This window comes from Ictalurus punctatus, chromosome 8 (genome assembly GCF_001660625.3).
Source record: "Ictalurus punctatus breed USDA103 chromosome 8, Coco_2.0, whole genome shotgun sequence".
Lineage (NCBI taxonomy): Eukaryota > Metazoa > Chordata > Actinopteri > Siluriformes > Ictaluridae > Ictalurus > Ictalurus punctatus.
In genome coordinates this window covers 11,370,230-11,388,116 of record NC_030423.2, presented here as the reverse complement: position 1 = coordinate 11,388,116, position 17,887 = coordinate 11,370,230, and the positions used below count along the sequence as shown (strand labels likewise).

Sequence of the window (17,887 nt, the reverse complement as noted above, 5' to 3'; positions counted from 1 at the left end):
GCAACCTCAACTGTAGTGTTTGAGGGTGGGTCAAAATACACGTCGTTCGAGCAGCCGTTGAAGACCAGAGGCTGCGTTTTTTTGTTACAAACCTACGTAGGTTTGTACAGGAAGTAAGTCTGGAATTACTGATAAGCCGCTCCAGCTGTTCAGAACCGGTTCCTTCTTTTGGGAGTCAATAACTCTTAACTTTTCAGACTTTTTACATTCACAAACAGCTCTTTAAAACACTACATGAAAGGTAATATCTGAAAAAGAAAAATAGGTGCATTTTAAAGCTGCAGACACATTTTCTGGCATCATCCAATTTCCTCGCCATCGCAAGGAATAGATGGAATCGATTTCTGATACCATCGTCAATCAGCTCAAGCCTACAGCCTGGATCCTCTGAGGACTGGATTGGGGAAAGGTTTTAGACAGAGTGTGGTCTTTGAAGGAATCTGAGGATGGCCTGACTGTTTGATCTGAAAGCTTTTGCGCATGCGACTTCTACTCCTAGTCCTCAGTGATTTATTGACATAGCTGTCTGTATCTCATTGGGGATGGGCTAAGGGATGTCCATGACTAAAGCATACTACCTTGGTGTAAGTTTCCCTTTATTGCAATCGGCTAATAGTACTGCTCTTGCTACCACCGTCACTGCTATCCAGTTTCCTGAGCCCAACAGCTATATCAGAATCATTGTGGCTGTGTTGTCGCATTGAGGACTTGGAAACACGATCATGGGCTTGACCTCATCTTGCCAGTGGGCCCCTCTCTCACTCCATTACTCGTAAATGCACCCACAGTTCTATTGCTTGTCCTTCAGGTTCGACATCTGGCAGATTTCATCCCCACTTACCTGCGCTTTGTCAGTGTTTATAACGGTCATCGAAGTCCCCTGCCGGTTTTTGCTCTCCTGATGAAGGGAAGATGTAGAACATGGTGTTTAAATACTTCTGAAGCCCTGAAATGTTCTGAGGGTTAATGGGTTCATTTTTGTTTAGATAAATCGACCTGCACAAAAATGTTAAAGAAATAAAATGGTTTTAGTATATATGTAGAGGGAGTATTTCTGCATGAGTACATTGTAAATAGAAGTAGGATTTCTCCGGATGTATAATATGTATAAAATATTTATTTTCTCCCATGTTGGAACAGTGAGTTGTGGTGTTCCTGCCACACTAAATCACTTTTCAGGGAGGAAAGAAAAGTTGTTTTCAAGCTGAAAGTTCTAGCTTGTCGTCTTTTATTTAAGCACCAAAGAACAGGGTACGGAGACACGGTCTTTTGGGACAAGGGATGAGCCAGGCTTTTTGCGCAGGCTTTTCCTCTGTTGTAACAATGTGCTGCTGTGACGTGATGTCTGGACAATCACTGCTTTTTCCTGCAAATCTTTTAAGATCCCCCTCCTCTTCTCTTATTGGTCAGGCGATTTCCAATGCTATTTCCCTTTAAAAGTGCAATGAAATTAAGCACAATTAAATGCAGGTTTCACTTGTAGAATTTCAATGTGTGTTTTGCAGTTAATTAAGGGAGAAAATACACATGCAGACTTTGTACGGGTTCAGAGCAACGTGCTGCTTTTTTAATCGACAGAGCAAAGATTGTCCATACCAGTTTGGACCAAAGTTGGAGTAAGTCTGTTTTTGCAGGTTGTACTGATTTGCATGATCGTGCTCGTTGATCCCTGTAACGTCAAATTTGAATCCAACATTAAGCCAAGGCGCTGTCCATCGACTTTTAGGTGACACAAGCATTGTTAATGCTCATATGGCCCCACAATTTCTCACGTTCCCTTACTCTTCCCCCAAGAGTTCCACCAAATTTACCCACTTCAGATCCTCGCGAGTGTGCTTTTGTGTCCGCGCATGCTCACACATGCGCGCGCACGCACGCACACGTTTGTGTGTATGCAAACCGCTGTGTGCGTTTGCTCTCAGTGACGATTGCGAAGTCATTCTCGACACCACGGATCGCAACCGGTATCATCAGCCCTCTTTTTATGTCAACATTTTTATCCGGGTTCGTGTCTCAGTCCCCTTTAACTGTCTTAGTCGTCTCGAAGCATCCCAAGCTGGCAATGTCTCCGCTGACCTGCCGGAGCAGTGTAATTAGCCTCTTATTCTTTCTCGCATCTTGTTGGTTGTATGGTTTGAGAGAGTGGAATTGCTTCCACCTGAATGCTGCCCTGTTCTCTCGTCCTCGGCAGCTTCACTAGGCCGCAAGACTCTGCTCGGGTAGACCGCCTCAGTGTGCTGTACCGTCGGTTGACTTCCATTGATCACGCACAACTCGCTGCTGGTTTGCTTGTGAGCTGATTTGTTCTTCCCTCGTCGGAACGCGGCATTACGTTCCAGCGTTCCTGCGTATCCCGAATCCCTAATGCGTACCAGACAGCCCCTGTTCTGTCTCCAGCTAAATGCTCGTTTGTCAGCTGTATGAAGTGAATTCATAGAGTTTCTATGACGATTCTGGAACAAGTTTACCATTTCACAATGAGCTGACCTGGGAAGTGGTGTAGGCAGGGAGCTTTTGTGTACCGAGACAAAGCCGGAGACGGCACACTGGGGAGGGAGACGGAGCCAGACGGAGAACGAGAGGCCAGATCCATGTTGTAGAATCTTCATGGATGACAAGCTTTTGGAATGTGCACCAGTGGGGAGTTTTAATTGGCCAGACGCTCTGCCTGGTTTCGTAATCAGAGGCACACCGGAAGCAGAAAAGACCCCTTTTGTGCATTGCTGTACACACACAGTCCATAACAGCTTACACGTAAGGGGGCTATTAATCAAGATTTCTTACACCACCATCCATTTCGTCACACAAGTCTGCTTTGTGTTGTCTCGTAGCCATGCGCTCGGACTGATCAAGTTCTAGAATTGCGCTACGTGTTAGAGAAGGCGAAACGAGCCGTAATGCTACAGTGTCAATCTGGTTAATGATCAGTGTTGTCTAGACTCTTAAGCCTGTGATTAAATGTGTGCTGCTCTAAGGCTGACTCTTTGAAAAAGGGAAACAGACATGGTCTATGAAATCTGCCTCTGCATATCTTTTATTTGATTTGATTTTTTTTGTCAATCAAGTGCCATTTGAAAAAAATCCGGTTGCATAGTGTTTGGCAAGAAATTTTTGTAATTCACGATTTATTTAAGGAAACATTTTACACACAATGCTTTCCAAGGACTTGTGGCTAGCTGCCCTACTGTAAAACATTGTATTGCAAATTATTGTGGCTACAAGTGCAATTCCTGATCCCCAAACTGTTCCTAAGTGAATGTTAATGTTCCTTTATATTAATCAAGACTTCAGTGGCCTCTGAAAATAAACATTCCCTCTAGGCCATATTTATTGACTTTAATGCCAGTACAAGCAGATGTACGTATACACCCACTGTCTGTTCTATACTCTGTGGACTTCCGAGCAAGCCTACAGTATATTTCAGATCCTGCTCCAGTTGTAATGTGGTCAGCAAAATGTTTTATATTTAATAATAAAGGACGTAAGGGGCAAAGGTTGACTCTGATTCTCATATATGTATGTGTGTGTGTGTGTGTGTGTGTGTGTGTGTGTGTATATGTATGTATGTATGTATGTATGTATGTATATATATATATATATATATATATATATATATATATATATATATATATATATATATATATATATATATATATATATATATAATAATAATAATAATACACTTTCTGACCTTCCTTCCTGTCCATTTTGTTGGTGCTGTGGGAATTGTCAGTGCCTTTGTGAAAGTTCCTGACCAGTGCGAATGTCGGCTGTATTGTTTGGCTTTGGATATCCGTCTTGTTACTTTGCTTCCTCAGTAACACAACACCTGCCCCATGGGGTACGACTGCGCACCCATACAAATGCTCACCCATGCGTTGGGATTGGAACACTCTCTCTCTCTCTCTCTCTCTCTCTCTCTCTCTCTCTCTCTCTCTCTCTCTCTCTCTCTCTCTCTCTCTCTCTCTCTCTAAGGACAGACAGATGGAGAAAATGTACATCGGTGAAGAGGACTCTGGTTATCTGCAATGTGCCCTGTGGACCCGTGCTTAGTGGAGAAGTGACAAATGGGGTGTATGTGAAGATGTGCTGGGAATAGAGGGAGGATTTGGCAAACAGATGAACTTTGCTGCTCTTATAGAATAAGTGTCCAGTTCATTATTATTATTTTTTTCATGGTGTCAGACCTTAGGAATGTGGCCAGTCCTATTGCAGTTGCTTTTAAGTATTGTAAATTCCTTTTCGCCTGAAACAGTTTGTACTTATTGCATTAGCTTGTCTTGAAGATGCCCGTTGCTAACCGGCTTATCTGGTGAACAAATCTATTTCTGTGGTGGAAATGAATGAAATTGCCTCGCTTGATGTTATCCGCTAATTTGGGAGAGTTCGTATAAACCAGACCTTTGTCAGTCCGGTTGAGCTTTATTGCAAGCCATGAAAGTCATTATTGTTTTGGCAGAAGTGTTCTAAACTCGTCTTGCTAGTATTTTCAAGATATTGGAAGGAAATGGGGGGGGCAAAACAATGCCCATACTGATCAGCTCCATATGAGCTCTCGGGCGCTAATACTGGTTTCGGGTTACAATCATCTCTTTTCAATACACTTCCACTGAAGTGGAAACGTCACATTGAACATGTTGTGTATGTGGAATAGAGCTGGAACAAAACAAGGTGGTTTGCTAGGAAAAAAGCCGTTAAAGGGAGGGCACAAGTTGTTATTATTATTATTATTATTATTATTATTATTATTATTATTATTATTATTTCTATAAAAGTTGACCTAACTTAAAATTTCAAGGCAATTTCAATTGCTGCACACCTTTTTTTTTTTTTTTTTTTAAATTTATTTATTTTTTATTTATTTATTTTTAAAAGTTGACCTAACTTAAAATTTCAAGGCAAATTGCTGCACACCTTTTTTAAATTTATTTTATTTTTATTTTTTTAGTTTTAAAAGTTGACCTAACTTAAATTTTCAAGGCAAATTGCTGCACATCTTTTTTTTTTTTTTTTAATTATTTATTTTTAAAAGTTGACCTAACTTAAAATTTCAAGGCAAATTGCTGCACACCTTTTTTTATTTTATTTTATTTTTTATTTATTTATTTTTAAAAGTTGACCTAACTTAAAATTTCAAGGCAAATTGCTGCACACTTATAACCAAAGTAGTTCACTTTGAACCTTATTGAGTAAACTCAAAAAAGCTGTGCAGCAAGTTGCCTTGCAATTTTGTCAAGCCAACTTTTTCCTTTTTTTTTAACACGGTGAATCTGGTCTAAGGGGCCGTTTCCACGACAAGGTTGTCAACTAAAAACAGAGAACTTTTTACGCGTTTTTGGGGTTCGTTTACATGACAACGGCGTTTTGTGGCCTGGAAGCGCAATATTTTGGGGGGTTTCAAAGCGCAGGTTTTTGAAAACGCTGCCATTATCATCTCGGTGTAAATGTTTGGAAACCATGACGTCATGGTCACGTGTGTTACGCGCTCAGTCTATAGGCATGCGCCCGAGTACTTCAAAACAACGCGCGAGACGTTCAAAACTCTAGGACTGTGTTTGAATTTATTGACTCTTCTCCAGCAAAGTGTAGATTTACGGCATCACTATTAAGAGCAGCGGAGACACATTTGTTACATACGGCAAATTATTAACCCACATCTATACCGACAAAGGGTATTCAAAGTCTGTTTTGGACTACATGTGTATCTTTTTATTGCTAATAAAATATAGAAAGCAGACTGAATGCCAGTGTCTCACTGTTTGATTTGTATTTGCCGATTTTGTTCCATTTTGGTACAATGATGGTCAATTATTACTTACATACACGGTTAAAAAGATTTTTTTCAGTATATAAAAATGAATGAGCTTTGTTTGAATTCTGGCCTGGAGCACTAGGAAAGCTAAAAGATGGGGTTGAAGACAGAAATTCATTTCCGCAATGAAAAAACTTTTCTGTGCATTACATTGTTTTGCATTAGGGACGTCTCAGCATTTATTTTTCTTGGTTAATAAGCCGAATCTACGCTTGACAAAACGCGCGAGTTTTCACAATTACTTATGACAATGAATCATTTTCCAAGTTTAACTATCGAGATTCTAAGTAACTGGAGACGGACCTTTTTTGGTACTCCACCTAGATCATAAACCATTGAAATCGTTTGAGAAAGGTAAACGTTATTGCGCTTTTTTTATCCAGAAAAACCAAAGCTTCCCCGTGTTACTTGTATTTGTTTATAGAGCAGTCTTGCCCGGCTCAATATGGCGGACACGTTGTGTGAATGCTTGTGCGCAGGCGCATAACGTTTCTTTGCAAAGTGACATCGCCAACTACTGGCCTGGCATGCATAATACAGTTTTTAGTATATCGATGTCCTGTAAATGTACCCTAAAACACTAAGAATGACTTTACCTGCAGATCAGTAGCATAAGTATAGCAGTAATGAATACCAAAAATAATGTATACTTTTTAGCAAGCATAATGTTATTCTAGCTCGCCTTATAAAAATTTGTCTAATGAATTTGTACGCTGTATGGCCAAAAGTTTGTGGACACATGACCGTAACAGCCACATGTGCATCTTCTCCAAAAAAGTTGCCACAAAGTTGGACGCACACAATTGTTTAGAATATATTTATATGCTGTAGCAGTACATTTTCCCTTCTCCTACATTGACCCTAGAAAATCAGGAATGGGGTGTTCAGAAAGCACATAAGAGTATGATGATCAGGTGTCCACAAACTTTTGTCTGTATAGTGTATAATGATTACCAGAGTTTACAGATGATCTTTGTATGTGGTTATCTGATGCAATTTGAGAGGAGGTTGTTTTCCTAAGCAAGCCTTTAGGACTCTAGGGTGATCACAAGTGACTGATGGACACTCAAAATGGCCTCAGGCCACACAACGTGGAGAGAAGAGATGCACGATGGATAAAAATATTGCTCCAGCAACTGGAAAACACACACACAGAGAGAGAGAGAGAGAGACGGAGAGAGAGAGAGAGGAGTGCTGAAGGCAAACAGTGAGGACAAGACACGACACGAAATGCAGATTTGGGAAGCTACAACTAGAGCAGCATAATATCTATGATTTACAAATCAAATATCCAGCGTTTATCTACCCTTAATGTTCCTGCTCTGTTTCACTCTTCTGCTTATCCCTTTAATCTTAGTTCTTTAGACTGCACCTACTGTAATAGGAGTGTATGTGTAGTTTCTCTGCTTGCAGGAGGTTGTGTATCATTATATCGCAGGGTGAGAGATATGTTCCCCGACAAATAGGAGTCTTGCCAATCCCCCTGACCCCACCCCCCCAGTAGTAATTGCAGCTTATGTTAAGTGAAAATGAAATGTAAAATATGACTTTGTGGGGGGTGTAGATTTGCTCTGGAATCTGTTTTGTAGGTGTATGTCTTAGGAGTGCTCTCCTAAAGTATGGGCTGGGAACTCAAACAAAATTTCTTTTGAGTATTTAGGTTGCCGAAAAAAACTTGTTTTACACTTAAAGAATTATTGTGACTCCAGTAGGCACATGTTTTGATTTCCCCTGTGTTGGTATGTGGGATCTGCTGCATATGTTTAGCTTAACCATATGGAGCCAGTTCCAACCAAGCAGGAACCACGCCTAAGTCCACCTGTTTCACTTGGCCTTCAATCGACTATCAGGTGTGATGCTTACTTGACTGGAATATAAACGTGCAGCCGCAATGGCCCTTTGCAGACAAGAATGGACACCCCTTAGTTAGGTACCAAGCCCATTAGTCTGTCTTTCTGTTAACAGCACGTAGATGTGGCAGCCATTACGATTTATAGTGGCCTCCAGCCTGAAATAATGCCCTTGAGAATTTATGACATCTGACTCGGAGAGCCTAGGGCTGATGGAAAAATGCGCATGTTGGTGGTGTGTGCATGCGGGTGGTGGGTCTGCTGGCCAGTGCCGTGCAGGGTCAGAGTGCATGGCCTTTCTCAGAGGAGTGGCTGGTGACCTTTGACTCTAACGGTTAAGCTAGGAAGCTGGTTTCGTGGAGCGACGGCCATTGAAGTCTGTCTGGGTTAGGGGGGGGAAAAGGCTGGGGGCACAAAAAAGGTTGGGTTTGGGTTGTAAGGGCATGAGAGCTAATTTAGGTTTCACCCACATTCCTCTTTCTACCAAACTGGATCGTTTCTGGTAAACAAAGGATGTAAACAGGACGTGACTTCATCGTTAATGAAGAACTGAAACAGCTCATTAAGATTTACTGTAAGGTCACTTACCACTAAGTATAAGTGGTGAAAACAGAGAAACAGGACATGTATGTTCTTAACGTTTTTACGATATTTTGTTAATTGCGTGTTTCTTGGTATTCGCTTCTATATTCTGCCGATTGTTCTTGTAATTATTTTGGAGGAAACCACAGCTTTAAGGTTGTGACTGGGTATAGTATACTTCCTCTTGGCTTAGGAAGGGTAAGACTATTAAAAAAAAAAATACTTCAACAAATATATGATAAGAAATGCAAATCTTAGAATCAAGAACAGACACTCGAGCCGCTTTTCCACCGTATGGTCGAGCAGCTCTGAGCAAGCAGAGAAACCAAGATAAGATAAATCCTGTCAGATCTTTTCTTACCGCAATTGCAAAATATACAAATAAAGTGAAAAACTATCAATCATTTATTGGGGGGTGCGGGGACTAAATTTACAATAACCTAGTTGCGTAAGTACACCCCTAAACTACTACTTTTATTATTTATTTTTTTATTATAGCACTCAGTCTTTTTGGGTAAGAATCTGTCAGAGTGGCACATCTTGACTTGTCAATATTTTCCCACTCTTTCTTGCTGAAACATTCTAGATCCATCAATCCATCTCCTGTGCACAGCTCGTATCAGGTCACACCACAGACTTTTAGTTGGATGCAGGTCTGAGCTCTGGCTAGGCCATTCACTTTGATCTGCTTTGGTTAAGCCATTCCTTTGTTGATTTGGATGGAACACCACCACCCCCACATACACACCTTGATAAAAGCCCCGGTTGACGAAAAGCAGCCCTAATGCATGATGGTGCGCCACCATGATGCACTGTGGGGATTGTGTTCTTTTGGTGATGTGCCTTTTATTTATTTATTTATTTCACCAAACATACCAATTCAAACTTGTGGAATTCTAGAGTTATTATACCTTTTTGGAAATGGTCTCATCAGAGCATAACACATTTTGCCACATGGTTTGGGGTGATTTTAGTTGGGCTGGGATGGGATTTTTTTTGTTTTTGTGATAAAGGGCTAGCCATCCTAAATATCCAGATATTCCTGCAGCTCCTTTAATGTTGCCGTTGGTCTCTTGGCAGCCTCCCTAGTAAGCAGTGACTCACCGAAAGGAAAATTCTGGCCCGAAACGGAAACCAAAAATTCAGGCTGCTCTTGGCTGAAAACTGAAATTCATTAAAAAAAAAAAAAAAAAAACATTTAAAAATATATTTTTGTATGATTGTATTATTAGACTTTTTTTTTTTTTTTATTTCATTTCATGATTTTAATGAATCTGAATTGAAAAACTACAAACCAACAAAAATGACCACACATTTATTGAAATGAACACACCAAAACAATTTTAAATATATTCTTCTTCCTTCAGTTCTGTAACAATCAAATTAAAAAAAAAATATTTATTTTTTTTTGTCCAATTATCCAAACAGTGTAAAGTTCTAGAAAACTATTATGATCTGCAAATCAGCAGTCAAGTAATGAACCAGGCCTCTATTCTTTTTACGTAAACGTAGTTCCACTTTCATTAAAGATTGTGTGGAACGGCAGCAACAGAACTAAAACTAACCTCAAACTGTAAACAACAGCTGTAGCCTCAAGTCAAGAACAAAGTTTTGCAGGGCTACACAAATGTGAATGTAATTGCTAGACACGATAGCAAATTGAACTGCTTTCTATTTAAGCGAAAGTGCCAGGTTTCTCTTCAAGAACAAAAGTCGCTCAGCTTTCTGGCAGGAGAACGGGTGCTTGGGGCAGATAAATGCCTGCGTGCAATCTGCGCAAGCGGTGGAAAGCGTAGCCGCGCTTGTTGTGGCGCTGCTGTGGATCGAGGCGCTTTCCTGTAGAATCTCGTCGAACATGTCAAAGCGAGGGAGTTTGCGCCTCATCACTCGTACGCACACGCTGCTCTGTGCTGCGCGTCGATCCTTCAGCAGATGCGTTCATCACCTTCAGCTCTGCCGGTAGCGTTTCCCGTGCACGCTGCTTTTTTATCCGCGTCAAAGTAATAAGTAGTTAGAAGTAGTTCTTTAAATTGCGGATCTAGTAATGTTGCAATGCAACGATAAGCGGCGAGCACTGATGGGTGGGGCGTGGCGGGGCGGCATATATTTTCCGCTAATAATTTCACTGCATCCTTACTGGTAAGTGTCTTGTCCTTTTGTACATTTTGGAGGGACATCTTGTTCTTGGTAAGGTCACTGTGGTGTGCCATTTTTGCCACTGGTTGATGCTGGCCTTCAGTGTACCATGGTACAGTTTAAAGTTTTAGGAATTTTTTTTTGTACCCCTCTCCTGATGGATTCCTTCGTGCAGGTAGACCCTGTACAGGCCTTGTCAGCTCTTTCAGGACTACGGCTTCAGCAGTCAGATGAAACCAAGATGTCTTCAAGAAAATCGTACAGAAACAGCTGGGCTTCATTTGGCGTTAAACAGAATGATTTCATTGATAGCTGTATGATAATTACTTTTGAACATGAGATTGAATGTTCAATGTGACAAGGTTATCGTAACTTCTCTCTTCCCCCCCCCCCCCCCCCCCCCCTTATTTCTATTTGTTTTTCACTTAATTTGCATACATTGTAATTTCACGTTGAGTGTGGGAAAAGTTCGGACGTGATTCATCTTGGTTGATGAATCCAATCACAAAAACTTATCCATTTTAACAGGGTTAAAATGTGTATACTTTTTATATCCACACTATGAATGCGTTCTCTTTGATCGCACGGTAAAAATGAAGACACTTGCACCAGTTGACATTTGGGGCCGTAGGAACATTCAGGAGAAACTAAAAGAAGGAAGACGGAAAGAGCTGAAAATGTGTTTGGGAGGCCAGACTTATTAAGCAAACGGCATGGTTTTTACTGTGAATGGTGACAAAGTGTTCAGTCATGATGATGAGTACTGCTTCATAAGGATGCCTGTATACTGCCTTTTAAGATGGGCAGCGCCGATCACGTTATGAATGAGAGGGGTCGACTACAACACCCTGTTTTATCCTAATGGCAGCCAGGTAAAGATCAAATTCAATCTCCCATCCATTAAAACTCTTGCTCCATTTCACTTTTTTCTTTTTTTTTTTTTAAAGATTATTTTGGTACCTCATCTTATTGAATCGTCCAGAGGATATAACGTTTTATTTAGCCTCTACTCTATCTACAAAGTCTTTTTTCAAAACTACCCTAATTATATTTCTGTATTGTAGTTTACAGTTGTTGTCATGTCTAGATGTCTAGAGTAAATCAAATGATTTACTCGTTGCACACTTCCTAGCTAAATGAGTTTGCGATCATTTTCTTTCGTAATACCGTTTAACAATTTAATGACACGTTGTTCAACAATACCATATCACGGCTGGATACAATTCTGCCGCCTTCAGCAACCTGCAGCGTTCTTTTCAAGCCCAGGTTAATATTTCTTGAACCAACCAATCTTGGTCCTGGGTTACTTTGTTGGTCGTTGAGTTTGGCTGAATTTTGGCTAAAAAGCGTCATTTGTAATTAGCGGAAGATATAACGTGAATGGTCGCGTAGGAATGAACGTGACTAGAACGTGGATGGTGGATCCGTAAAGACAGACGCTCGTGATCAGCAGTTTTAACGGCACTGACGGTGTAGTCGAACGTTCGGCAGCAAACCAGCAGGGCATCAGCGAGAGGTCCAAAATTCCCAGCAGTATCACCACTAAAAGCGACGATGGCCCAAAAACGAATAGCATCACTCTGTCAAGTCAACCGAGGAAGCTGATCAGGAGCGTGGATAGCTATTTGGATAAAGCGTGAGGCCGATGGGGAAGAGGGTATGCAGTAGATTAGAACATGAGAATGATAAGTAGATTGGCTAGCATAGACATGGGCTTATGAGTTAGATTTGACCTGGTGCCAAATGGTCATGGAGCAAAAACTCTTTGATCCAGTGTACCTTAACGCTTCTCATTTAAAGCAGTATTAACCAGAGTGTGTCTTGTTTTGTTTTTCAATACCAAATTCTCCCTTCTCGCTCCTTGGCATTTTTTAAATAAATAATAACCCCCCCCCCAAAAGCAGTGTGTTTGGCTGTTCACTGCTTTTGAACACCTACACATACATTCTCATGCTGTAACTTGTTTGTGTGTGTGAGTATCACCTATATGTAGTTATACATTTCAGATGGTCTTGATGGACGGTATTCAATACTCGAGCGTTTTTCAGATTCTGCACAATTTTAATTGATGGGGGGGGGGGGGGGTGTTGGACGGGTTGTGGCCAGAGAACATTCACTCAGACTCTGTTTCTCCAAATGATGATCTTGAATTTAAGACAAGTTAGCGGTCATGTTTAATGGGATTTAGTGATTTAGTGGAGTTTTGGGCAGGTGAGACAGAGCCCTTTGACCATTGATCCCTCTTCAATAGTCATAGGCTACAAAATTGTGTGTAGTACTATAAAGAGTAGTAAGAGAGTAGATTGATTCATTACTACTAAAGCATGATTTTAGAAGGATTAAAGGTTTGTACCATGTGTTAAATTGCGATCTTAAAAAAGATGTGCAACGTTTGCATTTTGCCCTGTTTGCATTGTTAAACTGATTTAAAACTAGGCAAAATCCCAGAGGCGTGTTTTCTGTTTCTGTGGCCAGCGCAAAGGTACAGCAGTTTATTAGACCCAAGATTCTGTTCCACAATTTTTTTTATTTTTTTTTTAAATTTTCACTTCTGTGTGTTTTACTTGTTTTACCCCGTTTTCTGCCCACCCCTCACACTTTGCCCCATACAAAGAGCTAAGTGTTAGGGAGAAATATGATGGTGGAAGGGATTTAATGGTTTGTGTGTGTGTTGGGTGGGGTGGGCAACATGTTTTTGAGCCTGGACAGCGTAGCATGCAAGTCATTTTTGTTCACTGTAATGTGGTGTCATGGGTTTGTATACTGAAGTGCTTTTTATTATTGTTAATTTTTTATTATTGTTTAGTATTTTTTTTATTATTGTTATTTTTTATTATTGTTATTTTCCTGTGTAGTATTTAATCAGTTTAGATCAGCTAGAACAGTTCCGAGCGCAGAATTTCCTGTTTAGAAGTTTACCAATAGCTGGATCAAATGCATCTCAAAACAGATCAAGCACCAATGTTTGTATGTGAGTGTGGCACATGCATTTGCAATCATAATTATTCAACCCCTATTGCAAATCAGGTTTACTGTAAAAATGTATGCGTATATGCAAAACAGGTGTTGTCTCAAGCACACCTGATGCAACTCATCAAGGGCTTCATTAGTTGTACCAGGAGTGCTTGAGCTGGAACAGATGAAATACCTGAACTGGCTAGGGGTAGAATATATATGAAACACCTGGACGGGGCAGAAAAAGGAAGCTTTCCATGGCTGCAGCCAGATTTCTGAGAAGGCAGGTTGTGAAAAACCCTCGAGTGAGTGCAGAAGACCTGCAGCAGGACTTGGTTGCAACAGGCACTGAGGTTTCAGTGAGCTCAGTAAGGCACATACTAACGCAGAAGGTTTCCATGCCAGAACTCCCAAGACGTACACTACTACCGACCCAAAAGCACAAGAAAAGTCGGCTCAAAATCATATAAATAAGCCACAGAAGTTTTGGGATTCTGTTCTGTGCAGCGATGAAACAAAACTGGAACTTTTCAGCACGATGGATCAGCGGTATGTCTGGAGGAAGAAGAATGAAGAAAGAACACTCTGTCCATAGTCAAGCATGGTGGTGGCTCGGTGATGCTCTGGGGCTGCTTTGCATCCTCTGGTACTGGAAACCTGCAGCGTGTGGAGGGTAAGAGGGATTCACTGAAGTATCAGGAAATTCTAGGAGAAAACATCATGCTGTCTGTGAGGAAGCTGAAGCTTGGCGTCATTGGACCTTCCAACACGACAATGATTCCAAGTATACCTCAAATTCCACCAAGGCTTGGTTGCAGAAGAAGTCCTGGAAGATTCTACAGGGCCATCACAGTCACCTGACTTGAACCCCATAGAAAATCTCTGGTGGGATTTGAAGACGATGGTTGCAGCACGCAAACCCAAGAATATCACTGAACTGGAGGCCATTGCTCATGAGGAGTGGGTTAATATTCCTCAGGAACGCTGCCAGAAGCTTTGCATCTCATTTGCAGCAGGTCACAACAGCAAAAGGTGCTCTACTAAGTAATAAAGATGCTTGCCATGAAGGAGTTAAATAATTTTGAAACTGGAGGTCATTAGAAGTTGCATTTTCAGTTGAATTTGGGAAACCACTTGAAGCATTCGTTGTTTTGAACTATTTCAATTGCTTTTGTTTGATTTGCTCACTGCAAACAGCTGAAAGTGTAAATTTTGACAGTAAACCTGATTTGCTATGGGAATTGAATAACTTTGATTACAACTCTATGTATGTATGTGGTTCTGCAAACCTATCGGGGGTCCAATTTCTCATTTTGGGGGTTAATATACAGTTTCTCGCAAAGCCCACATCAGTACTGATTCAACTGCAGTCTTGTACTAGAAGGAGAGAGCACCATGAAACATTATTTGAATGAGTAATATAGCATGGAGTGTTTGACAGCACTAAAACCAGGCATTTGGACCACAGACCAAAAACTCCATTTGGGACAAGGCTATAGTCGTCATGAGCTGTAAAACTGTGGCTGTGAGCGTTGCACAAATTCCTGGATATTTGCGGTGATGGATACTTGCTCATCACATACTTTAACCTTTATTCATTTTTATTAAACACTGTGTTCGTGCGTCACCGCAAATGTTTGACTGACTAGATACAATGACCCCAGATTTTTATAGGAAGAACTAATAGCTAAAAACATGAAGTTGTTCGCTGAGAAAACATAATTTCTAATACAAAAATTGAATCAAATTAAAACCGTGGCTGTTTTGTCACATGCCACTCAGGCACATCCATTCATGCCTGTTTTCCTGTGTGCATTAAGAGCTGGGTCACTTGAGCAGAGTTGTAAATGTTGCAAAACGGCCTGTTTGGCTCTCGGCAGGAGCCGTTGCTGTGAATGAGTGGAAGTGTCTGTCTGTAGAGTGCAGACTGGAGTAGCTACAGTTCCAGCAAGCTGGCAGGGAAAACCAAACAGGCTGTCCACTGAAAGGCCCCTTGTGTTGTCCCTAAATTCCAGCAACTGCATTAAAAAGTTAGAAAAACAAAACATTATTGCAGCTGTGACTACGCACTGCCTCCCACTCCCCCTGTACTATCGTGACAAGTCAGCTTGTTTTGCACACACTTCAAGCCCACTTTGCCTCCCAGAGGCTGTAGATCAGCAGAATTATTGGACACTGGGCCACGAATATCTATGGCGTCTTTTGAAATTCACCGTACTTCAACACTTCTCCACTGAGCAGCACCAGTCACCATGGCTCGGCAACAGATCCGAACACAGGGCTATCAGTATAGTGTCCGAGCGAGCGTGCCGCTTTCACATCATATAAATCTACCTATGAAATCACTGGCTGGTGCTTTGAAAGGCACATGAAGCAAAATACAACTCTGCTATTTTTTTAAAAAAATTGTTCATTTTTAAATGAACCAGGCATATCTCATTTGATGTTAATGAGACATAACAAGTCACATGTTAGACCGCTCTCCCACAGCGTTCACAGTATTGACTACCTTCCAGGCAGTACTCCACTTGGAATACGAGTGGGCACCAAAAAGGAATGAACCTCCCAACGTTTTCCCTACTTCCACTGTTTCGCTGTGGTTGGTGTGTTGATTTGATTTGAACGACTTCTCGAATGACGCATGGAATAGGTTCGGGCTGTTTCATAATGCTTCTTTCAGGGGTTGACGGATCAGTAGCCTGGATGCCTGGAACAAGAAGATTACTTATCCAGGCTATTAGTATTTTATTCATAGCTGTGTGAGCTCAGTAGACATAGTAGGCTAGTGGACACCATTTAATTTTTTTTCCTTTCTGTGCCCTTGTTCAAGAACCAGATAAAGGAAAAGCCCTACCTGCTGCCGACTTTCACTCAACAGAAGTTGACCTGTATGTTTAAACTAAATGTGCTTCACAGTTGTATGACCCATCTCATGCTGTAACTCTTTCTGAATCCCATGACTTGCTGCACCAGACATGTCTGCTATGCAGATGAATCAACTTGACACACACACCGAGGCATGGAACCTAATCAAGTCAAGTCAAATATTTATTTGTAAAGCATGTTTAAGGAAAACAGGAGTTGATCCAAAGTGCTGTACATAACATCACATCAAATAACATCATAAGACAAAGAATAAAAAGAAGTTGAAGAGGGAAATGGAAAAACGTCTAAAGACGGAGCAGACCTCGCGTGAAAGGAGAGACCGTTTTAGAGTTTGTGAGCAACCAGTACGATAACGCGACAGATGAAAGAAGTTGATTACAAGATCTGTGTTCTGGTAGGAGAGTAAGGGTGAAGGAAGTCAGTAATGTACCGTGGAGCAAGACCAGAAAGAGCTTAATATACATAAATAAGAATTTTAAAATAAATTCTGAACTTAACAGGAAGCCAGTAAAGAGATGCCAAAACAGGGGAAATATGATCCCTCTTGGTAGTCCATGTTAAAACTCTAGCTGCTGCATTGTGCACGAGCTGAAGATGAGATAAGGCAGATTGAGGAAGCCCAACATACCGAGAATTAAAGTAGTCCAATCATGGTGTAATAACAGCATGAATCACAGTTTCCAGGTCTTTTGTAGAGAGGAACTGTTTTAACTTTGTTAATAGGCTTTAAGTGGAAAAAAGCTGCCCTTAACAACCGCACTAATTTGTTTATCAAAGTGTAAATCTGAGTCCAAAAATAACTCCCAAGATTTTTGACATGTTTTATGTGCATTAGAGGAAAGGGGCCCTAACTGGGCCTCAAGGACAGACGGAACTGTGGCAAGGCCGAAAGTAATGACTTCGGTTTTACTTTTTAATTTAACTTCAGAAACTTGTTAGCCATCCAACATTTTATGTCAATCTCAAGACATTTAAAGAGGGAAGCAAAAGGGCTGTTGCTGTTTGACCTGAATAAAATTGCTGTCATCATCATCGCAGTGATTTAAGAAATATTATATTTCTGAAAAATAGTACCCAGGGGAAGCATATAAAGGGAAAGCAACAACGGACCTAAGATGGAACCTTGAGGAACACCACACGCAAAGGGGGCCGGTTTAAGAAGGAAAAATTCCCTATGTTTACTGAAAAAGTCCGGTCTTTCAGGTAAGAGGCAAACCACTGCAAAGCCAAATGCTGGATGCCAACCACAGACTCTAGGCAAGTTAAATGAATACTATGGTAACTGGTATCAAAATAAGTCCTAAGATCCAATAAAATAAACACAGCACATGTGATGTTGGATCAAGATGGGGGGTTTTTTTGTTTGTTTTTTATATGCTTCCCCTGGGTACTATTTTTCAGAAATATAATATTTCTAAATCACTGCTATGCTGATGACAGCAATTTCATTTAGGTCAAATAGTAGCCCTTTGGGTCCCGCTTTAAATGTCTTGAGATCGACACCATACAAAATGGTGACGGTGTCACATGTTAGACAGCTCTTACGCTTATTTTCCGCCTCTTCCGCGGGGATCTTTTCCCCCTGAAAAATCGTCTAGTATGTGATCCTTGTCTGCGCTATAGTATACACACCCACCGAACAACTGATTGCAAGTGATTTAAATTT

At 40.9% G+C, this 17,887-nt stretch overlaps 1 protein-coding gene across 1 annotated transcript in view; it reads left to right on the top strand.

The window, feature by feature from the left end:
- The window catches only part of gpc4 (glypican 4), a 47,197-nt gene that overhangs the window by 12,581 nt on the left and 16,729 nt on the right, over positions 1-17,887 (top strand). The window lies entirely within an intron of this gene.